The sequence below is a fragment of the Coregonus clupeaformis genome, chromosome 31, assembly GCF_020615455.1.
Source record: "Coregonus clupeaformis isolate EN_2021a chromosome 31, ASM2061545v1, whole genome shotgun sequence".
Lineage (NCBI taxonomy): Eukaryota > Metazoa > Chordata > Actinopteri > Salmoniformes > Salmonidae > Coregonus > Coregonus clupeaformis.
The window spans coordinates 1,953,733-1,963,244 of record NC_059222.1 but is presented as its reverse complement, the minus strand read 5'-3'; positions in this window follow the sequence as shown (position 1 = coordinate 1,963,244).

Here is a 9,512-nt window from a genome sequence, read left to right as displayed (position 1 = left end):
GCAAACGTACAAAATCAGCAGGGGATCAAATACTTTTTTCCCTCACTGTAAGTATTCAGACCTGTTGCTCTGAGACTAGCAATTGAGGTCAGGTGCATCCTGTTTCCATTGATCATCCTTGATATGTTTCTACAACTTGATTGGAGTCCACCTGTGGTAAATTCAATTGATTGGACATGATTTGGAAAGGCAAAGAGCTGTCTATATAAGGTCCCACATTTGTCAGCGCATGTCAGAGCAAAAACCAAGCAATGAGGTCGAAGGAATTGTCCGTAGAGCTCCGAGACAGGATTGTGTCGAGGCACAGATCTGGGAAAGTGTACCAAAACATTTCTGCAGCATTGAAGGTCCCCAAGAACACAGTGGCCTCCATCATTCTTAAATGGATGAAGTTTGGAACCACCAAGACTCTTCCTAGAGCTGGCCGCCCGGCCAAACTGAGCAATCGGGGGAGAAGGGCCTTGGTCAGGCAGGTGACCAAGAACCCGATGGTCACTGAAAGAGCTTCAGAGTTCCTCTGTGGAGATGTGAGAACCTTCCAGAAGGACAACCTTCTCTACAGCACTCCACCAATAAGCCCTTTATGGTAGAGTGGCCAGACTGAAGCCCCTCCTCAGTAAAAGGCACATGACAGACCACTTGGAGTTTGCCAAAAGGCACCTAAAGACTCTCAGACAATGAGAAACAAGATTCTCTGGTCTGATGAAACCAAGATTGAACTATTTGGCCTGAATACCAAGCGTCACATCTGGAGGAATCCTGGCACTATCCCTACGGTGAAGCATGGTGGTGGCAGCATGATAATTTTTTTTCAGCGGCAGTTAATTAATTAGCTAGCTAGATATCTTAAAGTGCAACTGAAGCGATTTATGAAGTAAGGGTCTTTTTAACCTAAAATGATCACCAAGCATGTCCCAACATTCATATGTAAATAAAACCTCTGTAAACTTTGTCACTGACCTTCGGTGATGTCATCTGAATGGTCACTTCTCACTGACAGCTTGCAGTGGCAGTGTGTGGCACTGACAGCTTCTCTAGATAGCAGCTAGCTCAAAATGGCTTCTACAGAACCAGCTCAAAAAAGGCGTAAAGGGGGGTCTTACTGTATAGCCGCAGGCTGTAGGAATGAATTTTACAGAACAGAAGGAGTCCACTACCATGCCCTACCACTCAAGCAACAATCAGTGTTGCAACAATGGCTTGTGGCTATGAAGCGCCAAAGCCCACCTGTTTCCCCCAGATTCAGGGTTTGCAGTGCCCACTTCAAAGATTCAGTTTGTGTATAAAAAAAAAACAGTTAAATGCCTCTGGGATGCTAATCGAGGTGAAGACCCATAACCTGAAGCCAGATGCAGTACCCTCCATATTCTACTTTTCAGGGTACGGTGTTGGAAACACAGACCGGCAGCCAATACAACAATGATCAACTCTGTTCGACGCGGGGAGTGAGCGTGAAGCCGCGCTAGCCAGCTAGTGGAAAGAGAGGTAAGGTCCACAGCCCAACTAGCTAGATGTAAGAAAGAGTATAGCTAATTAAGTGATGTTGAATGATGATGTTTTCATGCTCACATTAGTTCCAAATCAGGTTATCAAACAGACGGAGCTAGATTTGGTTTGCTTTCTTATAGCTCTAGCTACCGGCAGTATTATTAGCTAGGTCAATGCTAGTTACTGCAATTCTATAGCCCAGCTGTCCATATAGCACACATTATTCAATAAAAATGACTGCCACAGTGTAGGATGAATTGCACTACCAACATACAGTGTATTGTTTACACTGAAAACATCTGCTGCAATGTAGTAATATGGCACCGACAGACATGGGAGCTCTGCTTCTAGCTCCCAAGCATCTTTGCAGTACATATATTTATTTTCTGTTATTTCTTACATTATTAGCCCAGAACGTTTTCTGTGTTATTACATACAGCCGGAAATAACTTTTGGATATCAGAGCGGCGGTAACTCACCAGCATTCCGAACAGGAATGTTCTCTAGTATGTCATGTTTCATGTGTAGCCCAGGAAGAGTAGCTGCTGCTTTTGCAACAGCTAATCGGGATCCTAATAAAATAGCAAATACAAAACTTATCCCAGAGGCTGCTCCAAGACACCGCTGGTGGAGAAGAGGTATTCGGAATGGACTTCTAGTCCGACTCAGGAGGCGTGCACAACATCCACTGCTTCCGAGTACATTACTCGCTAATGTTCAGTCCCTGGACAATAAAATAGACAAGCTCAGGGCAAGGATCTCCTTCCAGAGAGACATCAGGGACTGTGGCATACTCTGTTTCACTGAATCATGGCTCTCTCCGGATATACTGTCCCCATCCATACAGCCAGTTGGGTTCTCAGTACATCGCGCAGACAGGAATAAAGAACTCTCCAGGAACCCAAGACAGCAAAGGTAACTGAACTAAATGACTATCACCCAGTAGCACTCACTTCTGTCATCATGAAGTGCTTTGAGAGGCTAGTTAAGGATCATATCACCTCCACCTTACCTGACACCCTAGACCCACTTCAATGTGCATACCGCCCCAATAGATCCACAGACAATGCAATTGCCATTGCACTGCACACTTCCCTATCCCATCTGGACAAGAGGAATAACTATATAAGAATGCTGTTCATTGACTACAGCTCAGCCTTCAACAGCATAGTCATCATTAAGCTCGGAGGCCCTGGGTCTGAACCCCGCCCTGTGCAAATGGGTCCTGGACTTCCTGACAGGCCACCTCCAGGTAATACCTCCACTACGCTGATCATCCACACAGTGGGCCCACAAGGGTGCGTGCTCACCCACTTCCTGTTCACCCATGACTACGTGGCCATGCATGCCTCTGACTCAATCATCAAGTTTGCAGACGACACAACAGCAGGCCTGATTACCAACAATGACGAGGAAGGAGGTGAGGGCCCTGGCGGAGTTGTGCCAGGAAGATAACCTCTCTTCTGGAGACAGCAGAGGGAGCACGCCCCCATTCACATCGACAGGGCCGCAGTGGAGAAGGTGTACACATCACTGACAATCTGAAATGTTCCAGTCACAAAGACAGTGTGATGAAGAAAGCTCAACATCGCCTCTTCAACTTCAGGAGGCTGAAGAAATTTTGCTTGGCACCTAAGACCCTCACAAACTTTTAGATGCACCATTGATGCATCCTGTCGGGCTGTATCACCACCTGGTTTGGCAACTGCACCACCCCCAACCGCAGGGCTTTCCAGATGGTGGTGTGGTCTGCCCAACGCATCACCAGGGGCACACTGCCTGCCTTCCAGGACACCTACACACCGAAGTCACAGGAAGACCAAAAAGATCATCAAGGACATCAACCACCCGAGCCACCGCCTGTTCACCCCGCTATCATCCAGAAGGCGAGGTCAGTACAGGTGCATCAAAAGCTGGGACCGAGAGACTGAAAAACAGTTTCTATATCAAGACCATCAGACTTTTAAATAGCCATCACTAGCCAGCCTCCTACCCAGGACCCTGCCCTGAACTTCGTCACTGTCTCTAGCCGGCTACCACCCGGTTACTCAACCCAGCACCTTAGAGGCTGCTGCACTATGTACAATGGCTTGCGAAAGTATTCACCCCCCTTGGTAGTTTTCCTATTTTGTTGCCTTACAACCTGGAATTAAAATAGATTTTTTGGGGGGTTTGTATCATTTGATTTACACAACATGCCTACCACTATGAAGATGCAAAATATTTTGTATTGTGAAACAAACAAGAAAGAAGACAAAAAAACAGAAAACTTGAGCGTGCATAACTATTCTCCCCCCCCAAAGTCAATACTTGGTAGAGCCACCTTTTGCAGCAATTACAGCTGCAGGTCTCTTGGGGTATGTCTCTATAAGCTTGGCACATATAGCCACTGGGATTTTTTCCCATTCTTCAAGGTAAAACTGCTCCAGCTCCTTCACGTTGGATGGGTTCCACTGGTGTACAGCAATCATTAAGTCTCAATTGGATTGAAGTCTGGGCTTTGGCTAGGCCATTCCAAGACATTTAAATGTTTCCCCTTAAACCACTCCAGTGTTGCTTTAGCAGTATGCTTAGGGTCATTGTCCTGCTGGAAGGTGAACCTCCTTCCCAGTCTCAAATCTCTGGAAGACTGAAACAGGTTTCCCTCAAGTATTTCCCTGTATTTAGCGCCATCCATCATTCCTTCAATTCTGACCAGTTTCCCAATCCTTGCCGATGAAAAACATCCCCACAGCATGATGAGTCAAAGATGGCGTAGTAGTGTGGTCGTGTATTGTGTTGTGTCCTCGTGTAAATAGCCTGTTATTTTTTTTTTAATTATCTTTTATTCGTATATATTTCTCTATCTCACTTTCCATCCTCTAACTAAATATACTTTCCTGCAACCCGCCTCACCCAATGTGGAACGGATTCCATTATTTCTTTATTTTTATCAATAACCTACGGCTGAAACTAGCCAGCTAGCCAGCTAACTAGCTACTTGCTATTAGCCACCGTTAGCGGTCTTCACCACTGTCCGTGGCCTGCACTACCTACCAGCCTGCTCTAGCCTGGACAATTATCGGCCAGTCTGCACAGCGTGCTATCGACCCAGAGCATATTGGATTTACTGCTGGAATCACTGGACCTTAACACCGGACCATCGCAACTAGCTAGTTGCAACCGAATGGCTGTTGTTGGCTAATATCCACTTCCCGACGTACCAGTTAGCCTTGAGCTAGCCTCGAGTTGCAATCTACTGTAGAGATAGCCTGCAGAGCTCTATCATACTATCCAGGTCTGTGCCAAACAGTTTGAGCTTCTACTTCTAAAAATCCACCTTTCCAGAAATAAGTCTCTCACTGTTGCCGCTTGCTACAGACCACCCTCAGCCCCCAGTTGTGCCCTGGACACCGTATGTGAATTGCTTGCCCCCCATCTATCCTCAGAGTTCGTACTGCTTGGTGACCTAAACTGGGATATGCTTAACACCTCGGCCATCCTACAATCTAAACTAGATGCCCTCAATCTCACACAAATGATCAAGGAACCTACCAGGTACAACCCTAAATCTGTAAACATGGGCACCCTCATAGATATCATCCTGACTAATTTACCCTCTAAATACACCTCCGCTTTCTTCAACCAGGATCTCAGCGATCACTGCATCATTGCCTGCGTCCGTAATGGGTCCGCGGTCAAACGTCCACCCCTCATCACTGTCAAACTCTCCCTAAAACACTTCAGAGAGCAGGCCTTTCTAATTGACCTGGCCCGGGTATCCTGGATGGATATTGACTTCATTCCATCAGTAGAGGATGCCTGGATGTTCTTCAAAAGTGCTTTCCTCTCAATCTTAAATAAGCATGCCCCATTCAAAAAATTCAGAACTAATAACAGATATAGCCCCTGGTTCACCCCAGACTTGACTGCCCTTGACCAGCACAAAAACATCCTGTGGCGTACTGCATTAGCATCGAACAGCAACTTTTCAGGGAAGTCAGGAACCAATATACACAATCAGTTAGGAAAGCAAAGGCAAGCTTTTTCAAACAGAAAGTTGCATCCTGTAGCACTAACGCCAAAAAGTTTTGGGACACTGTAAAGTCCATGGAGAATAAGAGCACCTCCTCCCAGCTACCCACTGCACTGAGGCTAGGAAACATTGTCACCACCGATAAATCTACAATAATCGAGAATTTCAATAAGCATTTTGTTACGGCTGGCCATGCTTTCCACCTGGCTACCCGTTCCCCGGGCCACCAGCTCAGCACCCTCCGCTGCAACCTGCCCATGCCCCCCCCCCGCTTCTCCTTCACCCAAATTCTGCTAAATCTGGACCCCTACAAATCATCTGGGCTAGACAATCTGGACCCTTTCTTTCTAAAATTAGCCGCTGAAATTGTCGCAACCCCTATTACTAGCCTGTTCAACCTCTCTTCCGTATCGCCTGAGATCCCCAGTGATTGGAAAGCTGCCGCGGTTATCCTTCTCTTCAAAAGGGGGTGACACTCTAGATCCAAACTGTTACAGACCTATATCCATCCTGCCCTGCCTTTCGAAAGTATTTGAAAGCCTAGTTAACAAACAGATCACCGACCATTTTGAATCCCACCGTACCTTCTCCGCTATGTAATCTGGTTTCCGAGCTGGTCATGGGTGCACCTCAGCCACGCTCAAGGTCCTAAATGATATAATAACCGTGATCGATAAAAGACAGTACTGTGCAGCCGTCTTCATCGACCTGGCCAAGGCTTTTGACTCTGTCAATCACCACATTCTTATTGGCAGACTAAATAGCATGGTTTTTCAAATGACTGCCTCACCTGGTTCACCAACTACTTCTCAGATAGAGTTCAATGTGTAAAATCGGAGGGCCTGTTGTATGGACCTCGTGCAGTCTCTATGGGGGTGCCACAGGGTTCAATTCTCAGGCCGACTCTATTCTCTGTGTATATCAATGATGTCACTCTTGCTGCTGGTGACTCTCAGATCCACCTCTATGCAGACAACACCATTTTGTATACATCTGGCCCTTCATTGGACAGTGTGTTAACAAACCTCCAAACGAGCTTCAATGCCATACAACACTCCTTCCGTGGCCTACAACTGCTCTTAAATGCTAGTAAAACTAAATGCATGCTCTTCAATCGAACGCTGCTTGCACCCGCCCGCCCGACTAGAATCACTACTCTCGACGGGTCTGACTTAGAATATGTGGACAACTACAAATACCTAGGTGTCTGGTTAGACCGTAAACTATCCTTCCAGACTCACTTTAAGCATCTCCAATCCAAAGTTAAATCTAGAATCGGCTTCCTATTTCGCAACAAAGCCTCCTTCACTCATGCTGCCAAACATGCCCTCGTAAAACTGACTATCCTACCGATCCTTGACTTTGGCGATGTCATTTACAAAATAGCTTCCAACACTCTACTCAGCAAATTGGATGTAGTCTATCACAGTGCCATCCGTTTTGTCACCAAAGCCCCATATACTACCCACCATTATGACCTGTACGCTCTCGTTGGCTGGCCCTCACTACATATTCGTCGCCAAACCCACTGGCTCCAGGTCATCTATAAATCACTTCTAGGCAAATCCCCACCTTATCTTAGATCATTGGTCACCATAGCAACACCCACCCGTCGTATGCGTTCCAGCAGGTATATCTCACTGGTCATCCCCAAAGCCAACACCTCCTTTGGCCGCCATTCCTTCCAGTTCTCTGCTACAAATGACTGGAACGAACTGCAAAAATCTCTGAAGCTGGAGACACTTATCTCCCTCAATAACTTCAAGCATCAGTTGTCAGAGCACCTTACCGATCACTGCACCTGTACACAGCCCATCTGTAATTAGCCCACCCAACTACCTCATCCCATTTTGTTATTTACATTGTTATTTATTCTGCTCAATTGCACCCCAGTATCTCTATTTGCACATCATCTTCTGCACATCTATCACTCCAGTGTTAATACTAAATTGTAATTATTTTGCACTATGGCCTATTTATTGCCTTACCTCCATAACTTACTACATTTGCACACACTGTATATAGATTTTCTATTGTGTTATTGACTGTATGTTTTGTTCATCCCATATGTAATTATGTGTTGTTGTTGTTGTTTTTATCGCACTGCTTTGCTTTATCATGGCCAGGTCGCAGTTGTAAATGAGAACTTGTTCTCAACTGGCTTACTTGGTTAAATAAAGGTGAAATAAAATAAATAGATAAAATACAATTCAGGACACACCCCAGGGACACCCCCCTGGGAATTTCCTCACAACCTTTCTCAAAACAAGATGATCACATGCAGTTCACAGACCGAGACCTTTTATCCGTAGGATTTTAGTTCAGTTGAGGCAATGTTTGACTTTTACTATTATGTACTTATTTGAATGAATATAAATAATATTTACCAAATATATATTGGAAAATATCAACATTTCTTATGTTGTAAAATATTTAGTCTTTCTACATGATTTTGTCAAGAGCTGTCCAAGGGTCACCCCCAAAATTCTGTATTATGTGTGATATTGAAAATACCTAAAGGTACAACTATTGTGAAGTGGACAGTTCTGTTTTATTCTGCATAACTGCAAAGTTTATGGACAGAACATTCATTTTCTGAAACGTTTAGGTCTATCTATTGTTGACACTGTTGTTTCAGACATTCTTTCATTTTCATCATTATTTCGTTTCCTCTCATAATTGTGCTGATGAGGAGTTTACAAAAAACAACCATAATCTAGCTAGCTTTTTATTTGGCAGGAATTGAACGTCTCTGCAATAAAAATATCTGTGATCTGCATGCTTGTTCAATAGCCTGCTACCCTTTAGCAACCTAGCCTGCTAACCTGCTAGATTTTGAATATTCAGATTATCATAACTTGAGACTATGATGAACATCATATTCGCCTAGGCAGCACGTCAGTGATCATTTAGATTTGTGGAATGACATTATGTTTATCACTTGTATTAACCTTAACGTTATACAGTCCATCACTGAAGTCAATCATGTCACTCAAAGGGCATTCAATCCAACAAATAACAGTCAGCCACCTCAGTTGTCCGCCTTATAGAGTGAGCCCCATTTAAGTTAGGGATGGTACAGTAACACACCAAGTACCAGTGCAGAGGGGCAGAGGGGGTGACATTTGAGAGGGCTTGAGAGGGCGAAGGTTGTTCCTGGCCCAAAAGGGAGGGAAAGAACGGGAGTGGCCGTGGGCAGATTGAATTTCAACAGGACAGTTTTCCCAAAAGAATTAAGACGGACACCATCTGAGAGAGAAGAGGAAAGGGATACCTAGTCAGTTGCACAACTGAATGCATTCAACTGAAAAGTGTCTTCCACATTTAACCCAACCCTCTGAATCAGAGAGGTGCAGGGGGCTGCCTTAATTGAAATCATTGGCGCCCAGGGAGCAGTTGTTGTTGGGGGTTAAATGCCTTGCTCAATGGCAGAACGGCTGATTTTTCCACCTTGCTGGCTCAGGGATTCAAATCAGAGGCCTTTCGGTTACTGGCCCAACGCTCTTAACCGCTAAGCTACCAGCCCCCAAGGACTGAATTGTGAGTATTCAACCGCAAACAGGTGCAAACGTAATTCATGAACAGGTCAGGGAGGTGAGAGACAGGAGTGGACAAGTACTGGAGGAGTGTCCATCAAGGAGTGTCTCGGAGTTGGGGACAACCATAGAAGACCACGTGACGAACAGACGGACATGGTGACAGACCAAAAGAGAGATATTCTTAAGAGTCTTGGGAGACAAACAATGTGACTTTCCGTCATGCAATTAGTCTCTGTCAGTGGCTGCTATTCACTAAGTGAGTGACTCTCTACATCTGGCTAACTGTGTACTAACAAGGGCTTGTTAGTCGTTATAATTCATGTTTACAGTGCATTGTCGTTACTGTTCTATCGCCACCAATTACAGTGCATTCGGAAAGTATTCAGACCCCTTGAAATGTTCCACATTTTGTTACGTTACAGCCTTATTCTAAAATGGATATATTTTTTTTATGTCCCTTATCAATCTGC